This window comes from Schistocerca gregaria, unplaced genomic scaffold (genome assembly GCF_023897955.1).
Source record: "Schistocerca gregaria isolate iqSchGreg1 unplaced genomic scaffold, iqSchGreg1.2 ptg000077l, whole genome shotgun sequence".
Classification (NCBI taxonomy): Eukaryota; Metazoa; Arthropoda; class Insecta; order Orthoptera; family Acrididae; genus Schistocerca; species Schistocerca gregaria.
Genome location: NW_026061710.1, coordinates 203,823 through 224,475, shown reverse-complemented (window position 1 = coordinate 224,475; position 20,653 = coordinate 203,823). Strand labels below are relative to the sequence as shown.

Here is a 20,653-nt window from a genome sequence, read left to right as displayed (position 1 = left end):
GCCTACGTCTCTGTCAGTCACAAGGAAACTCTATTTGAATGTGAAGGTGATTTTGTAGACATGTGTGGAAGACATGTTCTGAAATGCAAGTGTTGTTGTTTGGAGAGCACATCGGTTACGTGTCAGATGTGTAGCCAAGCAGTAATGGGTCGCCATAGCTGCAAATATTAGCCGGTAATATGAAGTGTTGTCAGCTGAAGTCTGATGATGCAGACGACCGTAAGGACGAAGTACCCAAAAGTCCCACTAGGCCGCTTCTCTTTAGCTCAGTGGTAGAGCACTGCTCTAATAAACCAGGCATCAGAAGTTCCATCCTCACAGGAGAAAGATGAATTTTGGAAATCAGTTGCGCGTCGTGGCCGTATAGCAAACAGTATCTGTGATGACGAACAATTAGCGACAGGCGTTTTTTTAAGAATTACTCTCAGATGTGATTAAGGCGAATGGCGCAGATAAAGCATTTGCCAAAGCGGTACAGTATAAAGTGGGACGAGGCAGTCTGAATTACATTTTATAGATGTATTTCTCACATATCTCAGAGCCTCTCGCGGTCGTCGTCGTCGTCGTCGTCGTCGTCGTCGCCGCCGCCGCCGCTTCTGCAGAAGTAGCAAATGGCTATCGTAGCAAATGCGGCGAGGGACGCCCTGCCTTCGATTCCGAATGCACAAAGTGTGTGGTCTTGTTTCTCAGTTTATATTTGGTCGGTCTCGTAAGAGGTTGAATGTAACGAATGGGTGGGAAAGAGCAAGGGGCAGCGGCTGTGTAGAACGAAAACACAAATCCTCAGGGGTGTGAGCGTTTCGACATGAGTCGTATACATGACATAGCTGGTCGTCAGTGACCATGTGGCCTAATGAATAAGGCGTCGGACTTCGGATCTGATGATTACAGGTTCGAATGTTGTCACGGCCGTTTTTTTTTTCCAGTTCTGAAAAAGAAACATACCGTTTTAATGTAGCAATTGAGCAGTACGAAACCGTCTGAATGTTGCTGTTGACCATTTTTTGCTTGGAAATGCTCTTGAGCTTGAAACACATACAACAAGACCGGTGTTAACTAGCGAAATGGTCAGCAGAGTGCCGACACCGCGAGTTTTGACTGGCACTTGCACATCTAAAACAACGACGAGAAAGTAACTCGTTCGGCTTTTGAGTCACATAAAGTATGTGTGTTAATTTTGACGCCACTAGCTCTGCATGCTGTCATGCAATTTCTTTACCTCTCAGAAATGATTATGACATAAAAGTGAAGTACGTGACGAGTGTGACGTTAGGAAAACATTAGGCAGCATGGAGAGATTCTGTATGGGACCACCCAACCAAACGAGTACTGTGTGACGTGCTATCCGGCAGGTATTCAGCGAGGTAGCCGGCTAGCTCAGTCGGTAGAGCGTCAGACTCTTAATCCTAGGGTCGTGGGTTCGCGACACAGGCTGGGCGGAACGGGATTTTGTTCCGCTGCAGATGTAAATTACCGTTTTTCTGATTAACGAGATGTAATGGAAATAGCAACTTTAAACTTTGCCTACGTCTCTGTCAGTCACAAGGAAACTGTATTTGAATGTGAAGGTGATTTTGTAGACATGTGTGGAAGACATGTTCTGAAATGCAAGTGTTGTTGTTTGGAGAGCACATCGGTTACGTGTCAGATGTGTAGCCAAGCATTAATGGGTCGCCATAGCTGCAAATATTAGCCGGTAATATGAAGTGTTGTCAGCTGAAGTTTGATGATGCAGACGACCGTAAGGACGAAGTACCCAAAAGTACCACTAGGCCGCGCCTCTTTAGCTCAGTGGTAGAGCACTGCGCTAATAAACCAGGCATCGGAAGTTCCATCCTCACAGGAGAAAGATGAATTTTGGAAATCAGTTGCGCGTCGTGGCCGTATAGCAAACAGTATCTGTGATGACGAACAATTAGCGACAGGCGTTTTTTTAAGAATTACTCTCAGATGTGATTAAGGCGAATGGCGCAGATAAAGCATTTGCCAAAGCGGTACAGCATAAAGTGGGACGAGGCAGTCTGAATTACATTTTATAGATGTATTTCTCACATATCGCAGAGCCTCTCGCGGTCGTCGTCGTCGTCGTCGTCGTCGTCGTCGTCGTCGCCACCGCCGCTTCTGCAGAAGTAGCAAATGGCTATCGTAGCAAATGCGGCGAGGGACGCCCTGCCTTGGATTCCGAATGCACAAAGTGTGTGGTCTTGTTTCTAAGTTTATATTTGGTCGGTCTCGTAAGAGGTTGAATGTAACGAATGGGTGGGAAAGAGCAATGGGCAGCGGCTGTGTAGAACGAAAACACAAATCCTCAGGGGTGTGAGCGTTTCGAGATGAGTCGTATACATGACATAGCTGGTCGTCAGTGACCATATGGCCTAATTGATAAGGCGTCGGACTTCGGATCTCATGATTACAGGTTCAAATGTTGTCACGGCCCTTTTTTTTCCAGTTCTGAAAAAGAAACATACCGTTTTAATGTAGCAATTGAGCAGTACGAAACCGTCTGAATGTTGCTGTTGACCATTTTTTGCTTGGAAATGCTCTTGAGCTTGAAACACATACAACAAGACCGGTGTTAACTAGCGAAATGGTCAGCAGAGTGCCGACACCGCGAGTTTTGACTGGCACTTGCACATCTAAAACAACGACGAGAAAGTAACTCGTTCGGCTTTTGAGTCACATAAAGTATGTGTGTTAATTTTGACGCCACTAGCTCTGCATGCTGTCATGCAATTTCTTTACCTCTCAGAAATGATTATGACATAAAAGTGAAGTACGTGACGAGTGTGACGTTAGGAAAACATTAGGCAGCATGGAGAGATTCTGTATGGGACCACCCAACCAAACGAGTACTGTGTGACGTGCTATCCGGCAGGTATTCAGCGAGGTAGCCGGCTAGCTCAGTCGGTAGAGCGTCAGACTCTTAATCCTAGGGTCGTGGGTTCGCGCCACAGGCTGGGCGGAACGGGATTTTGTTCCGCTGCAGATGTAAATTACCGTTTTTCTGAGTAACGAGATGTAATGGAAATAGCAACTTTAAACTTTGCCTACGTCTCTGTCAGTCACAAGGAAACTGTATTTGAATGTGAAGGTGATTTTGTAGACATGTGTGGAAGACATGTTCTGAAATGCAAGTGTTGTTGTTTGGAGAGCACATCGGTTATGTGTCAGATGTGTAGCCAAGCAGTAATGGGTCGCCATAGCTGCAAATATTAGCCGGTAATATGAAGTGTTGTCAGCTGAAGTTTGATGATGCAGACGACCGTAAGGACGAAGTACCCAAAAGTACCACTAGGCCGCGCCTCTTTAGCTCAGTGGTAGAGCACTGCTCTAATAAACAGGCATCGGAAGTTCCATCCTCACAGGTGCAAGATGAATTTTGGAAATCAGTTGCGCGTCGTGGCCGTATAGCAAACAGTATCTGTGATGACGAACAATTAGCGACAGGCGTTTTTTTAAGAAATACTCTCAGATGTGATTAAGGCGAATGGCGCAGATAAAGCATTTGCCAAAGCGGTACAGCATAAAGTGGGACGAGGCAGCCTGAATTACATTTTATATATGTATTTCTCTCATACCTCAGAGCCTCTCGCGGTCGTCGTCGTCGTCGTCGTCGCCGGCGCCGCTTCTGCAGAAGTAGCAAATGGCTATCGTAGCAAATGCGGCGAGGGACGCCCTGCCTTCGATTCCGAATGCACAAAGTGTGTGGTCTTGTTTCTCAGTCTTTATTTGGTCGGTCTCGTAAGAGGTTGAATGTAACGAATGGGTGGGAAAGAGCAAGGGGCAGCGGCTGTGTAGAACGAAAACACAAATCCTCAGGGGTGTGAGCGTTTCGAGATGAGTCGTATACATGACATAGTTTGTAGTCAGTGACCATGTGGCCTAACGGATAAGGCGTCGGACTTCGGATCTGATGATTAGAGGTTCGAATGTTGTCACGCTCGTTTTTTTTCCAGTTCTGAAAAAGAAACATACCGTTTTAATGTAGCAATTGAGCAGTACGAAACCGTCTGAATGTTGCTGTTGACCATTTTTTGCTTGGAAATGCTCTTGAGCTTGAAACACACACAACAAGACCGGTGTTAACTAGCGAAATGGTCAGCAGAGTGCCGACACCGCGAGTTTTGACTGGCACTTGCACATCTAAAACAACGACGAGAAAGTTACTCGTTCGGCTTTTGAGTCACATAAAGTATGTGTGTTAATTTGTACGCCACTAGCTCTGCATGCAGTCATGCAATTTCTTTACCTCTCAGAAATGATTATGACATAAAAGTGAAGTACGTGACGAGTGTGACGTTAGGAAAACATTAGGCAGCATGGAGTGATTCTGTATGGGACCACCCAACCAAACGAGTACTGTGTGACGTGCTATCCGGCAGGTATTCAACGAGTTAGCCGGCTAGCTCAGTCGGTAGAGCGTCAGACTCTTAATCCTAGGGTCGTGGGTTCGAGCCACACGCTGGGCGGAACGGAATTTTGTTCCGCTGCAGATGCAAATTACCGTTTTTCTGATTAACGAGATGTAATGGAAATAGCAACTTTAAACTTTGCCTACGTCTCTGTCAGTCACAAGGAAACTGTATTTGAACGTGAAGGTAATTTTATAGACATGTGTGGAGGACATGTTCTGAAATGCAAGTGTTGTTGTTTGGAGAGCACATCGGTTACGTGTCAGATGTGTAGCCAAGCATTAATGGGTCGCCATAGCTGCAAATATTAGCCGGTAATATGAAGTGTTGTCAGCTGAAGTCTGATGATGCAGACGACCGTAAGGACGAAGTATCCAAGAGTACCGCTGGGCCGCGCCTCTTTAGCCCAGTGGTAGAGCACTGCTCTAACAAACCAGGCATCGGAAGTTCCATCCTCACAGAAGAAAGATGAATTTTGGAAATCAGTTGCGCGTCGTGGCCGTATAGCAAACAGTATCTGTGATGACGAACAATTAGCGACAGGCGTTTTTTTAAGAATTACTCTCAGATGTGATTAAGGCGAATGGCGCAGATAAAGCATTTGCCAAAGCGGTACAGCATAAAGTGGGACGAGGCAGTCTGAATTACATTTTATAGATGTATTTCTCACATATCTCAGAGCCTCTCGCGGTCGTCGTCGTCGTCGTCGTCGTCGTCGTCGCCGCCGCCGCTTCTGCAGAAGTAGCAAATGGCTATCGTAGCAAATGCGGCGAGGGACGCCCTGCCTTCGATTCCGAATGCACAAAGTGTGTGGTCTTGTTACTCAGTCTATATTTGGTCGGTCTCGTAAGAGGTTGAATGTAACGAATGGGTGGGAAAGAGCAAGGGGCAGCGGCTGTGTAGAACGAAAACACAAATCCTCAGGATTGTGAGCGTTTCGAGATGAGTCGTATACATGACATAGTTTGTAGTCAGTGACCATGTGGCCGAACGGATAAGGCGTCGGACTTTGGATCTGATGATTACAGGTTCGAATGTTGTCACGCTCGTTTTTTTCCAGTTCTGAAAAAGAAACATACCGTTTTAATGTAGCAATTGAGCAGTACGAAACCGTCTGAATGTTGCTGTTGACCATTTTTTGCTTGGAAATGCTCTTGAGCTTGAAACACACACAACAAGACCGGTGTTAACTAGCGAAATGGTCAGCAGAGTGCCGACACCGCGAGTTTTGACTGGCACTTGCACATCTAAAACAACGACGAGAAAGTAACTCGTTCGGCTTTTGAGTCACATAAAGTATGTGTGTTAATTTGTACGCCACTAGCTCTGCATGCTGTCATGCAATTTCTTTACCTCTCAGAAATGATTATGACATAAAAGTGAAGTACGTGACGAGTGTGACGTTAGGAAAACATTAGGCAGCATGGAGAGATTCTGTATGGGACCACCCAACCAAACGAGTACTGTGTGACGTGCTATCCGGCAGGTATTCAGCGAGGTAGCCGGCTAGCTCAGTCGGTAGAGCGTCAGACTCTTAATCCTAGGGTCGTGGGTTCGCGACACAGGCTGGGCGGAACGGGATTTTGTTCCGCTGCAGATGTAAATTACCGTTTTTCTGATTAACGAGATGTAATGGAAATAGCAACTTTAAACTTTGCCTACGTCTCTGTCAGTCACAAGGAAACTGTATTTGAATGTGAAGGTGATTTTGTAGACATGTGTGGAAGACATGTTCTGAAATGCAAGTGTTGTTGTTTGGAGAGCACATCGGTTACGTGTCAGATGTGTAGCCAAGCATTAATGGGTCGCCATAGCTGCAAATATTAGCCGGTAATATGAAGTGTTGTCAGCTGAAGTTTGATGATGCAGACGACCGTAAGGACGAAGTACCCAAAAGTACCACTAGGCCGCGCCTCTTTAGCTCAGTGGTAGAGCACTGCGCTAATAAACCAGGCATCGGAAGTTCCATCCTCACAGGAGAAAGATGAATTTTGGAAATCAGTTGCGCGTCGTGGCCGTATAGCAAACAGTATCTGTGATGACGAACAATTAGCGACAGGCGTTTTTTTAAGAATTACTCTCAGATGTGATTAAGGCGAATGGCGCAGATAAAGCATTTGCCAAAGCGGTACAGCATAAAGTGGGACGAGGCAGTCTGAATTACATTTTATAGATGTATTTCTCACATATCGCAGAGCCTCTCGCGGTCGTCGTCGTCGTCGTCGTCGTCGTCGTCGTCGTCGTCGCCGCCGCCACTTCTGCAGAAGTAGCAAATGGCTATCGTAGCAAATGCGGCGAGGGACGCCCTGCCTTCGATTCCGAATGCACAAAGTGTGTGGTCTTGTTTCTCAGTCTATATTTGGTCGGTCTCGTAAGAGGTTGAATGTAACGAATGGGTGGGAAAGAGCAAGGGGCAGCGGCTGTTTAGAACGAAAACACAAATCCTCAGGGGTGTGAGCGTTTCGAGATGAGTCGTATACATGACATAGTTTGTAGTCAGTGACCATGTGACCTAACGGATAAGGCGTCGGACTTCGGATCTGATGATTACAGGTTCGAATGTTGTCACGCTCGTTTTTTTCCAGTTCTGAAAAAGAAACATACCGTTTTAATGTAGCAATTGAGCAGTACGAAACCGTCTGAATGTTGCTGTTGACCATTTTTTGCTTGGAAATGCTCTTGAGCTTGAAACACACATTAAGACCGGTGTTAACTAGCGAAATGGTCAGCAGAGTGCCGACACCGCGAGTTTTGACTGGCACTTGCACATCTAAAACAACGACGGAAAGTAACTCGTTCGGCTTTTGAGTCACATAAAGTATGTGTGTTAATTTTGACGCCACTAGCTCTGCATGCTGTGATGCAATTTCTTTACCACTCAGAAATGATTATGACATAAAAGTGAAGTACGTGACGAGTGTGACGTTAGGAAAACATTAGGCAGCATGGAGAGATTCTGTATGGGACCACCCAACCAAACGAGTACTGTGTGACGTGCTATCCGGCAGGTATTCAACGAGGTAGCCGACTAGCTCAGTCGGTAGAGCGTCAGATTCTTAATCCTAGGGTCGTGGGTTCGAGCCACACGCTGGGCGGAACGTAATTTTGTTCCGCTGCAGATGTAAATTACCGTTTTTCTGATTAACGAGATGTAATGGAATTAGCAACATTAAACTTTGCCTACGTCTCTGTCACTCACAAGGAAACTGTATTTGAATGTGAAGGTGATTTTGTAGACATGTGTGGAAGACATGTTCTGAAATGCAAGTGTTGTTGTTTGGAGAGCACATCGGCTACGTGTCAGATGTGTAGCCAAGCAGTAAAGGGTCGCCATAGCTGCAAATATTAGCCGGTAATATGAAGTGTTGTCAGCTGAAGTCTGATGATGCAGACGACCGTAAGGACGAAGTACCCAAAAGTACCACTAGGCCGCGCCTCTTTAGCTCAGTGGTAGAGCACTGCTCTAATAAACCAGGCATCGGAAGTTCCATCCTCACAGGAGAAAGATGAATTTTGGAAATCAGTGGCGCGTCGTGGCCGTATAGCAAACAGTATCTGTGATGACGAACAATTAGCGACAGGCGTTTTTTTAAGAATTACTCTCAGATGTGATTAAGGCGAATGGCGCAGATAAAGCATTTGCCAAAGCGGTACAGCATAAAGTGGGACGAGGCAGTCTGAATTACATTTTATAGATGTATTTCTCACATATCTCAGAGCCTCTCGCGGTCGTCGTCGTCGTCGTCGTCGTCGTCGTCGTCGTCGCCGCCGCCCCCGCCGCCGCTTCTGCAGAAGTAGCAAATGGCTATCGTAGCAAATGCGGCGAGGGACGCCCTGCCTTCGATTCCGAATGCACAAAGTGTGTGGTCTTGTTTCTCAGTCTATATTTGGTCGGTCTCGTAAGAGGTTGAATGTAACGAATGGGTGGGAAAGAGCAATGGGCAGCGGCTGTGTAGAACGAAAACACAAATCCTCAGGGGTGTGAGCGTTTCGAGATGAGTCGTATACATGACATAGTTTGTAGTCAGTGACCATGTGGCCTAATGGATAAGGCGTTGGACTTCGGATCTGATGATTACAGGTTCGAATGTTGTCACGCTCGTTTTTTTCCAGTTCTGAAAAAGAAACATACCGTTTTAATGTAGCAATTGAGCAGTACGAAACCGTCTGAATGTTGCTGTTGACCATTTTTTGCTTGGAAATGCTCTTGAGCTTGAAACACACACAACAAGACCGGTGTTAACTAGCGAAATGGTCAGCAGAGTGCCGACACCGCGAGTTTTGACTGGCACTTGCACATCTAAAACAACGACGAGAAAGTAACTCGTTCGGCTTTTGAGTCACATAAAGTATGTGTGTTAATTTTGACGCCACTAGCTCTGCATGCTGTCATGCAATTTCTTTACCTCTCAGAAATGATTATGACATAAAAGTGAAGTACGTGACGAGTGTGACGTTAGGAAAACATTAGGCAGCATGGAGAGATTCTGTATGGGACCACCCAACCCAAACGAGTACTGTGTGACGTGCTATCCGGCAGATATTGAACGAGGTAGCCGGCTAGCTCTGTCGGTAGAGCGTCAGACTCTTAATCCTAGGGTCGTGGGTTCGAGCCACACGCTGGGCGGAACGGAATTTTGTTCCGCTGCAGATGTAAATTACCGTTTTTCAGATTAACGAGATGTAATGGAAATAGCAACTTTAAACGTTGCCTACGTCTCTGTCAGTCACAAGGAAACTGTATTTGAATGTGAAGGTGATTTAGTAGACATGTGTGGAAGACATGTTCTGAAATGCAAGTGTTGTTGTTTGGAGAGCACATCGGTTACGTGTCAGATGTGTAGCCAAGCAGTAATGGGTCGCCATAGCTGCAAATATTAGCCGGTAATATGAAGTGTTGTCAGCTGAAGTCTGATGATGCAGACGACCGTAAGGACGAGGTACCCAAAAGTACCACTAGGACGCGCCTCTTTAGCTCAGTGGTAGAGCACTGCGCTAATAAACCAGGCATCGGAAGTTCCATCCTCACAGGAGAAAGATGAATTTTGGAAATCAGTTGCGCGTCGTGGCCGTATAGCAAACAGTATCTGTGATGACGAACAATTAGCGACAGGCGTTTTTTTAAGAAATACTCGCAGATGTGATTAAGGCGAATGGCGCAGATAAAGCATTTGCCAAAGCGGTATAGCATAAAGTGGGACGAGGCAGTCTGAATTACATTTTATAGATGTATTTCTCACATATCTCAGAGCCTCTCGCGGTCGTCGTCGTCGTCGTCGTTGTCGTCGTCGTCGTCGTCGCCGCCGCCGCTTCTGCAGAAGTAGCAAATGGCTGTCGTAGCAAATGCGGCGAGGGACGCCCTGCCTTCGATTCCGAATGCACAAAGTGTGTGGTCTTGTTTCTCAGTCTATATTTGGTCGGTCTCGTAAGAGGTTGAATGTAACGAATGGGTGGGAAAGAGCAAGGGGCAGCGGCTGTGTAGAACGAAAACACAAATCCTCAGGGGTGTGAGCGTTTCGAGATGAGTCGTATACATGACATAGTTTGTAGTCAGTGACCATGTGGCCTAACGGATAAGGCGTCGGACTTCGGATCTGATGATTACAGGTTCGAATGTTGTCACGCTTGTTTTTTTCCAGTTCTGAAAAAGAAACATACCGTTTTAATGTAGCAATTGAGCAGTACGAAACCGTCTGAATGTTGCTGTTGACCATTTTTTGCTTGGAAATGCTCTTGAGCTTGAAACACACAACAAGACCGGTGTTAACTAGCGAAATGGTCAGCAGAGTGCCGACACCGCGAGTTTTGACTGGCACTTGCACATCTAAAACAACGACGAGAAAGTAACTCGTTCGGTTTTTGAGTCACATAAAGTATATGTGTTAATTTGTACGCCACTAGCTCTGCATGCTGTCATGCAATTTCTTTACCTCTCAGAAATGATTATGACATAAAAGTGAAGTACGTGACGAGTGTGACGTTAGGAAAACATTAGGCAGCATGGAGTGATTCTGTATGGGACCACCCAACCAAACGAGTACTGTGTGACGTGCTATCCGGCAGGTATTCAACGAGGTAGCCGGCTAGCTCAGTCGGTAGAGCGTCAGACTCTTAATCCTAGGATCGTGGGTTCGAGCCACACGCTGGGCGGAACGGAATTTTGTTCCGCTGCAGATGTAAATTACCGTTTTTCTGATTGACGAGATGTAATGGAAATAGCAACTTTAAACTTTGCCTACGTATCTGTCAGTCACAAGGAAACTGTATTTGAATGTGAAGGTGATTTTGTAGACATGTGTGGAAGACATGTTCTGAAATGCAAGTGTTGTTGTTTGGAGAGCACATCGGTTACGTGTCAGATGTGTAGCCAAGCAGTAATGGGTCGCCACAGCTGCAAATATTAGCCGGTAATATGAAGTGTTGTCAGCTGAAGTCTGATGATGCAGACGACCGTAAGGACGAAGTACCCAAGAGTACCACTAGGCCGCGCCTCTTTAGCTCAGTGGTAGAGCACTGCTCTAATAAACCAGGCATCGGAAGTTCCATCCTCACAGGAGAAAGATGAATTTTGGAAATCAGTTGCGCGTCGTGGCCGTATAGCAAACAGTATCTGTGATGACGAACAATTAGCGACAGGCGTTTTTTTGAGAATTACTCTCAGATGTGATTAAGGCGAATGGCACAGATAAAGCATTTGTCAAAGCGGTATAGCATAAAAGGGGACGAGGCAGTCTGAATTACATTTTATAGATGTATTTCTCACATATCTCAGAGCCTCTCGCGGTCGTCGTCGTCGTCGTCGTCGTCGTCGTCGTCGTCGTCGTCGCCGCCGCCGCTTCTGCAGAAGTAGCAAATGGCTATCGTAGCAAATGCGGCGAGGGGCGCCCTGCCTTCGATTCTGAATGCACAAAGTGTGTGGTCTTGTTTCTCAGTCTATATTTGGTCGGTCTCGTAAGAGGTTGAATGTAACGGATGGGTGGGAAAGAGCAAGGGGCAGCGGCTGTGTAGAACGAAAACACAAATCCTCAGGGGTGTGAGCGTTTCGAGATGAGTCGTATGCATGACATAGTTGGTTGTCAGTGACCGTGTGGCCTAATGGATAAGGCGTCGGGCTTTGGATCTGATGATAACTGGTTCGAATGTTGTCACGCTCGTTTTTTTTTCCAGTTTTGAAAAAGAAACATACCGTTTTAATGTAGCAATTGAGCAGTACGAAACGGTCTGAATGTTGCTGTTGACCATTTTTTGCTTGGAAATGCACTTGATCTTGAAACACACACAACAAGACCGGTGTTAACTAGCGAAATGGTCAGCAGAGTGCCGACACCGCGAGTTTTGACTGGCACTTGCACATCTAAAATAACGACGGAAAGTAACTCGTTCGGCTTTTGAGTCACATAAAGTATGTGTGTTAATTTTGACGCCACTAGCTCTGCATGCTGTCATGCAATTTCTTTACCTCTCAGAAATGATTATGACATAAAAGTGAAGTACGTGACGAATGTGACGTTAGGAAAACATTAGGCAGCATGGAGAGATTTTGTATGGGACCACCCAACCAAACGAGTACTGTGTGACGTGCTATCCGGCAGGTATTCAACGAGGTAGCCGGCTAGCTAAGTCGGTAGAGCGTCAGACTCTTAATCCTAGGGTCGTGGGTTCGAGCCACACGCTGGGCGGAACGGAATTTTGTTCCGCTGCAGATGTAAATTACCGTGTTTCTGATTAACGAGATGTAATGGAAATAGCAACTTTAAACTTTGCCTACGTCTCTGTCAGTCACAAGGAAACTGTATTTGAATGTGAAGGTGATTTTGTAGACGTGTGTGGAAGACATGTTCTGAAATGAAAGTGTTGTTGTTTGGAGAGCACATCGGTTACGTGTCAGATGTGTAGCCAAGCAGTAATGGGTCGCCATAGCTGCAAATATTAGCCGGTAATATGAAGTGTTGTCAGCTGAAGTCTGATGATGCAGACGACCGTAAGGACGAAGCACCCAAGAGTACCACTAGGCCGCGCCTCTTTAGCTCAGTGGTAGAGCACTGCTCTAAGAAACCAGGCATCGAAAGTTCCATCCTCACAGGAGAAAGATGAATTTTGGAAATCAGTTGCGCGTCGTGGCCGTATAGCAAACAGTATCTGTGATGACGAACAATTAGCGACAGGCGTTTTTTTGAGAATTACTCTCAGATGTGATTAAGGCGAATGGCGCAGATAAAGCATTTGCCAAAGCGGTACAGCATAACGTGGGACGAGGCAGTCTGAATTACATTTTATAGATGTATTTCTCACATATCTCAGAGCATCTCGCGGTCGTCGTCGTCGTCGTCGTCGTCGTCGTCGTTGTCGTCGTCGCCGCCCCGGCCGCCGCTTCTGCAGAAGTAGCAAATGGCTATCGTAGCAAATGCGGCGAGGGACGCCCTGCCTTCGATTCCGAATGCACAAAGTGTGTGGTCTTGTTTCTCAGTCTATATTTGGTCGGTCTCGTAAGAGGTTGAATGTAACGAATGGGTGGGAAAGAGCAATGGGCAGCGGCTGTGTAGAACGAAAACACAAATCCTCAGGGGTGTGAGCGTTTCGAGATGAGTCGTATACATGACATAGTTTGTAGTCAGTGACCATGTGGCCTAATGGATAAGGCGTTGGACTTCGGATCTGATGATTACAGGTTCGAATGTTGTCACGCTCGTTTTTTTCCAGTTCTGAAAAAGAAACATACCGTTTTAATGTAGCAATTGAGCAGTACGAAACCGTCTGAATGTTGCTGTTGACCATTTTTTGCTTGGAAATGCTCTTGAGCTTGAAACACACACAACAAGACCGGTGTTAACTAGCGAAATGGTCAGCAGAGTGCCGACACCGCGAGTTTTGACTGGCACTTGCACATCTAAAACAACGACGAGAAAGTAACTCGTTCGGCTTTTGAGTCACATAAAGTATGTGTGTTAATTTTGACGCCACTAGCTCTGCATGCTGTCATGCAATTTCTTTACCTCTCAGAAATGATTATGACATAAAAGTGAAGTACGTGACGAGTGTGACGTTAGGAAAACATTAGGCAGCATGGAGAGATTCTGTATGGGACCACCCAACCCAAACGAGTACTGTGTGACGTGCTATCCGGCAGATATTGAACGAGGTAGCCGGCTAGCTCTGTCGGTAGAGCGTCAGACTCTTAATCCTAGGGTCGTGGGTTCGAGCCACACGCTGGGCGGAACGGAATTTTGTTCCGCTGCAGATGTAAATTACCGTTTTTCAGATTAACGAGATGTAATGGAAATAGCAACTTTAAACGTTGCCTACGTCTCTGTCAGTCACAAGGAAACTGTATTTGAATGTGAAGGTGATTTAGTAGACATGTGTGGAAGACATGTTCTGAAATGCAAGTGTTGTTGTTTGGAGAGCACATCGGTTACGTGTCAGATGTGTAGCCAAGCAGTAATGGGTCGCCATAGCTGCAAATATTAGCCGGTAATATGAAGTGTTGTCAGCTGAAGTCTGATGATGCAGACGACCGTAAGGACGAGGTACCCAAAAGTACCACTAGGCCGCGCCTCTTTAGCTCAGTGGTAGAGCACTGCTCTAATAAACCAGGCATCGGAAGTTCCATCCTCACAGGAGAAAGATGAATTTTGGAAATCAGTTGCGCGTCGTGGCCGTATAGCAAACAGTATCTGTGATGACGAACAATTAGCGACATGCGTTTTTTTAAGAAATACTCGCAGATGTGATTAAGGCGAATGGCGCAGATAAAGCATTTGCCAAAGCGGTATAGCATAAAGTGGGACGAGGCAGTCTGAATTACATTTTATAGATGTATTTCTCACATATCTCAGAGCCTCTCGCGGTCGTCGTCGTCGTCGTCGTTGTCGTCGTCGTCGTCGTCGCCGCCGCCGCTTCTGCAGAAGTAGCAAATGGCTGTCGTAGCAAATGCGGCGAGGGACGCCCTGCCTTCGATTCCGAATGCACAAAGTGTGTGGTCTTGTTTCTCAGTCTATATTTGGTCGGTCTCGTAAGAGGTTGAATGTAACGAATGGGTGGGAAAGAGCAAGGGGCAGCGGCTGTGTAGAACGAAAACACAAATCCTCAGGGGTGTGAGCGTTTCGAGATGAGTCGTATACATGACATAGTTTGTAGTCAGTGACCATGTGGCCTAACGGATAAGGCGTCGGACTTCGGATCTGATGATTACAGGTTCGAATGTTGTCACGCTTGTTTTTTTCCAGTTCTGAAAAAGAAACATACCGTTTTAATGTAGCAATTGAGCAGTACGAAACCGTCTGAATGTTGCTGTTGACCATTTTTTGCTTGGAAATGCTCTTGAGCTTGAAACACACAACAAGACCGGTGTTAACTAGCGAAATGGTCAGCAGAGTGCCGACACCGCGAGTTTTGACTGGCACTTGCACATCTAAAACAACGACGAGAAAGTAACTCGTTCGGCTTTTGAGTCACATAAAGTATATGTGTTAATTTGTACGCCACTAGCTCTGCATGCTGTCATGCAATTTCTTTACCTCTCAGAAATGATTATGACATAAAAGTGAAGTACGTGACGAGTGTGACGTTAGGAAAACATTAGGCAGCATGGAGTGATTCTGTATGGGACCACCCAACCAAACGAGTACTGTGTGACGTGCTATCCGGCAGGTATTCAACGAGGTAGCCGGCTAGCTCAGTCGGTAGAGCGTCAGACTCTTAATCCTAGGATCGTGGGTTCGAGCCACACGCTGGGCGGAACGGAATTTTGTTCCGCTGCAGATGTAAATTACCGTTTTTCTGATTGACGAGATGTAATGGAAATAGCAACTTTAAACTTTGCCTACGTATCTGTCAGTCACAAGGAAACTGTATTTGAATGTGAAGGTGATTTTGTAGACATGTGTGGAAGACATGTTCTGAAATGCAAGTGTTGTTGTTTGGAGAGCACATCGGTTACGTGTCAGATGTGTAGCCAAGCAGTAATGGGTCGCCACAGCTGCAAATATTAGCCGGTAATATGAAGTGTTGTCAGCTGAAGTCTGATGATGCAGACGACCGTAAGGACGAAGTACCCAAGAGTACCACTAGGCCGCGCCTCTTTAGCTCAGTGGTAGAGCACTGCTCTAATAAACCAGGCATCGGAAGTTCCATCCTCACAGGAGAAAGATGAATTTTGGAAATCAGTTGCGCGTCGTGGCCGTATAGCAAACAGTATCTGTGATGACGAACAATTAGCGACAGGCGTTTTTTTGAGAATTACTCTCAGATGTGATTAAGGCGAATGGCACAGATAAAGCATTTGTCAAAGCGGTATAGCATTAAAGGGGACGAGGCAGTCTGAATTACATTTTATAGATGTATTTCTCACATATCTCAGAGCCTCTCGCGGTCGTCGTCGTCGTCGTCGTCGTCGTCGTCGTCGTCGTCGTCGCCGCCGCCGCTTCTGCAGAAGTAGCAAATGGCTATCGTAGCAAATGCGGCGAGGGGCGCCCTGCCTTCGATTCTGAATGCACAAAGTGTGTGGTCTTGTTTCTCAGTCTATATTTGGTCGGTCTCGTAAGAGGTTGAATGTAACGGATGGGTGGGAAAGAGCAAGGGGCAGCGGCTGTGTAGAACGAAAACACAAATCCTCAGGGGTGTGAGCGTTTCGAGATGAGTCGTATGCATGACATAGTTGGTTGTCAGTGACCGTGTGGCCTAATGGATAAGGCGTCGGGCTTTGGATCTGATGATAACTGGTTCGAATGTTGTCACGCTCGTTTTTTTTTTTCCAGTTTTGAAAAAGAAACATACCGTTTTAATGTAGCAATTGAGCAGTACGAAACGGTCTGAATGTTGCTGTTGACCATTTTTTGCTTGGAAATGCACTTGATCTTGAAACACACACAACAAGACCGGTGTTAACTAGCGAAATGGTCAGCAGAGTGCCGACACCGCGAGTTTTGACTGGCACTTGCACATCTAAAATAACGACGGAAAGTAACTCGTTCGGCTTTTGAGTCACATAAAGTATGTGTGTTAATTTTGACGCCACTAGCTCTGCATGCTGTCATGCAATTTCTTTACCTCTCAGAAATGATTATGACATAAAAGTGAAGTACGTGACGAATGTGACGTTAGGAAAACATTAGGCAGCATGGAGAGATTTTGTATGGGACCACCCAACCAAACGAGTACTGTGTGACGTGCTATCCGGCAGGTATTCAACGAGGTAGCCGGCTAGCTAAGTCGGTAGAGCGTCAGACTCTTAATCCTAGGGTCGTGGGTTCGAGCCACACGCTGGGCGGAACGGAATTTTGTTCCGCTGCAGATGTAAATTACCGTGTTTCTGATTAACGAGATGTAATGGAAATAGCAACTTTAAACTTTGCCTACGTCTCTGTCAGTCACAAGGAAACTGTATTTGAATGTGAAGGTGATTTTGTAGACGTGTGTGGAAGACATGTTCTGAAATGAAAGTGTTGTTGTTTGGAGAGCACATCGGTTACGTGTCAGATGTGTAGCCAAGCAGTAATGGGTCGCCATAGCTGCAAATATTAGCCGGTAATATGAAGTGTTGTCAGCTGAAGTCTGATGATGCAGACGACCGTAAGGACGAAGCACCCAAGAGTACCACTAGGCCGCGCCTCTTTAGCTCAGTGGTAGAGCACTGCTCTAAGAAACCAGGCATCGAAAGTTCCATCCTCACAGGAGAAAGATGAATTTTGGAAATCAGTTGCGCGTCGTGGCCGTATAGCAAACAGTATCTGTGATGACGAACAATTAGCGACAGGCGTTTTTTTGAGAATTACTCTCAGATGTGATTAAGGCGAATGGCGCAGATAAAGCATTTGCCAAAGCGGTACAGCATAACGTGGGACGAGGCAGTCTGAATTACATTTTATAGATGTATTTCTCACATATCTCAGAGCATCTCGCGGTCGTCGTCGTCGTCGTCGTCGTCGTCGTCGTCGTCGTCGTCGCCGCCCCCGCCGCCGCTTCTGCAGAAGTAGCAAATGGCTATCGTAGCAAATGCGGCGAGGGACGCCCTGCCTTCGATTCCGAATGCACAAAGTGTGTGGTCTTGTTTCTCAGTCTATATTTGGTCGGTCTCGTAAGAGGTTGAATGTAACGAATGGGTGGGAAAGAACAATGGGCAGCGGCTGTGTAGAACGAAAACGCAAATCCTCAGGGGTGTGAGCGTTTCGAGATGAGTCGTATACATGACATAGTTGGTCGTCAGTGACCATGTGGCCTAATGGATAAGGCGTCGGACTTCGGATCTGATGATTACAGATTCGAATGTTGTCACCCTCGTTTTTTTCCAGTTCTGAAAAAGAAACATACAGTTTTAATGTAGCAATTGAGAAAGTACGAAACGGTCTGAATGTTGCTGTTGACCATTTTTTGCTTGGAAATGCTCTTGAGCTTGAAACACACACAACAAGACCGGTGTTAACTAGCGAAATGGTCAGCAGAGTGCCGACACCGCGAGTTTTGACTGGCACTTGCACATCTAAAACAACGACGGAAAGTAACTCGTTCGGCTTTTGAGTCACATAAAGTATGTGTGTTAATTTTGACGCCACTAGCTCTGCATGCTGTCATGCAATTTCTTTACCTCTCAGAAATGATTATGACATAAAATTGAAGTACGTGACGAGTGTGACGTTAGGAAAACATTAGGCAGCATGGAGAGATTCTGTATGGAACCACCCAACCCAAACGAGTACGGTGTGACGTGCTATCCGGCAGGTACTCACCGCGGTAGCCGGCTAGCTCAGTCGGTAGAGCGTCAGACTCTTAATCCTAGGGACGTCGGATCGAGCCACACGCTGGGCGGAACGCAATTTTGTTCCGCTGCAGATGTAAATTACCGTTTTTCTGATTAACGAGATGTAATGGAAATAGCAACTTTAAACTTTGCCTACGTCTCTGTCAGTCACAAGGAAACTGTATTTGAATGTGAAGGTGATTTTGTAGACATGTGTGGAAGACATGTTCTGAAATGCAAGTGTTGTTGTTTGGAGAGCACATCGGTTACGTGTCAGATGTGTAGCCAAGCAGTAAAGGGTCGCCATAGCCGCAAATATTAGCCGGTAATATGAAGTGTTGTCAGCTGAAGTCTGATGATGCAGACGACCGTAAGGACGAAGAATCCAAGAGTACCGCTAGGGCGCGCCTCTTTAGCTCAGTGGTAGAGCACTGCTCTAATAAACCAGGCATCGGAAGTTCCATCCTCATAGGAGAAAGATGTATTTTGGAAATCAGTTGCGCGTCGTGGCCGTATAGCAAACAGTATCTGTGATGACGAACAATTAGCGACAGGCGTTTTTTTAAGAATTACTCTCAGATGTGATTAAGGCGAATGGCGCAGATAAAGCATTTGCCAAAGCGGTACAGCATAAAGTGGGACGAGGCAGTCTGAATTACATTTTATAGATGTATTTCTCACATATCTCAGAGCCTCTCGCGGTCGTCGTCGCCGCCGCCGCCGCCGCTTCTGCAGAAGTAGCAAATGGCTATCGTAGCAAATGCGGCGAGGGACGCCCTGCCTTCGATTCCGAATGCACAAAGTGTGTGGTCTTGTTTCTCAGTCTATATTTGGTCGGTCTCGTAAGAGGTTGAATGTAACGAATGGGTGGGAAAGAGCAAGGGGCAGCGGCTATGTAGAACGAAAACACAAATCCTCAGGGGTGTGAGCGTTTCGAGATGAGTGGTATACATGACATAGTTGGTCGTTAGTGACCATGTGGCCTAATGGATAAGGCGTCGCACTTCGGATCTGATGATTACAGGTTCGAATGTTGTCACGCTCGTTTTTTTCCAGTTCTGAAAAAGAAACATACCGTTTTAATGTAGCAATTGAGCAGTACGGAACGGTCTGAATGTTGCTGTTGACCATTTTTTGCTTGGAAATGCTCTTGAGCTTGAAACACACACAACAAGACCGGTGTTAACTAGCGAAATGGTCAGCAGAGTGCCGACACCGCGAGTTTTGACTGGCACTTGCACATCTAAAACAACGACGGAAAGTAACTCGTTCGGCTTTTGAGTCACATAAAGTATGTGTGTTAATTTTGACGCCACTAGCTCTGCATGCTGTCATGCAATTTCTTTACCTCTCAGAAATGATTATGACATAAAAGTGAAATACGTGACGAATGTGACGTTAGGAAAACATTAGGCAGCATGGAGAGATTCTGTATGGGACCACCCAATCCAAACGAGTACGGTGTGACGTGCTATCCGGCAGGTATTCACCGAGGTAGACGGCTAGCTCAGTCGGTAGAGCGTCAGACTCTTAATCCTAGGGTCGTCGGATCGAGCCACACGCTGGGCGGAGCGGAATTTTGTTCCGCTGCAGATGTAAATTACCGTTTTTCTGATTAACGAGATGTAATGGAAATAGCAACTTTAAACTTTGCCTACGTCTCTGTCAGTCACAAGGAAATTGTATTTGAATGTGAAGGTGATTTAGTAGACATGTGTGGAAGACATGTTCTGAAATGCAAGTGTTGTTGTTTGGAGAGCACATCGGTTACGTATCAGATGTGTAGCCAAGCAGTAATGGGTCGCCATAGCTGCAAATATTAGCCGGTAATATGAAGTGTTGTCAGCTGAAGTCTGATGATGCAGACGACCGTAAGGACGAAGTAGCCAAGAGTACCACTAGGCCGCGCCTCTTTGGCTCAGTGGTAGAGCACTGCTCTAATAAACAAGGCATCGGAAGTTCCATCCTCACAGGAGATTGATGAATTTTGGAAATCAGTTGCGCGTCGTGGCCGTATAGCAAACAGTATCTGTAATGACGAACAATTAGCGACAGGCGTTTCTTTGGGAATTACTCTCAGATGTGATTAAGGCGAATGGCGCAGATAAAGCAATTGCCAAAGCGGTACAGCATAACGTGGGACGAGGCAGTCTGAATTACATTTTAGAGATGTATTTCTCACATATCTCAGAGCCTCTCGCGGGCGTCGTCGTCGTAGTCGTCGCCGCCCCCGCCGCCGCTTCTGCAGAAGTAGCAAATGGCTATCGTAGCAAATGCGGCGAGGGACGCCCTGCCTTCGATTCCGAATGCACAAAGTGTGTGGTCTTGTTTCTCAGTCTATATTTGGTCGGTCTCGTAAGAGGTTGAATGTAACGAATGGGTGGGAAAGAGCAAGGGGCAGCGGCTGTGTAGAACGTAAACACAAATCCTCAGGGGTGTGAGCGTTTCGACATGAGTCGTATACATGTTATAGTTGGTCGTCAGTGACCGTGTGGCCTAATGGATA

The 20,653-nt window shown here is 46.2% G+C and overlaps 1 non-coding gene across 1 annotated transcript; it reads left to right on the top strand.

The window, feature by feature from the left end:
* Nucleotides 1-4,396: 4,396 nt before the first annotated feature.
* On the top strand, nucleotides 4,397-4,469 carry Trnak-cuu (transfer RNA lysine (anticodon CUU)). The gene has a single exon. It is a non-coding gene; the product is annotated as a tRNA-Lys (tRNA).
* Nucleotides 4,470-20,653: the final 16,184 nt, after the last annotated feature.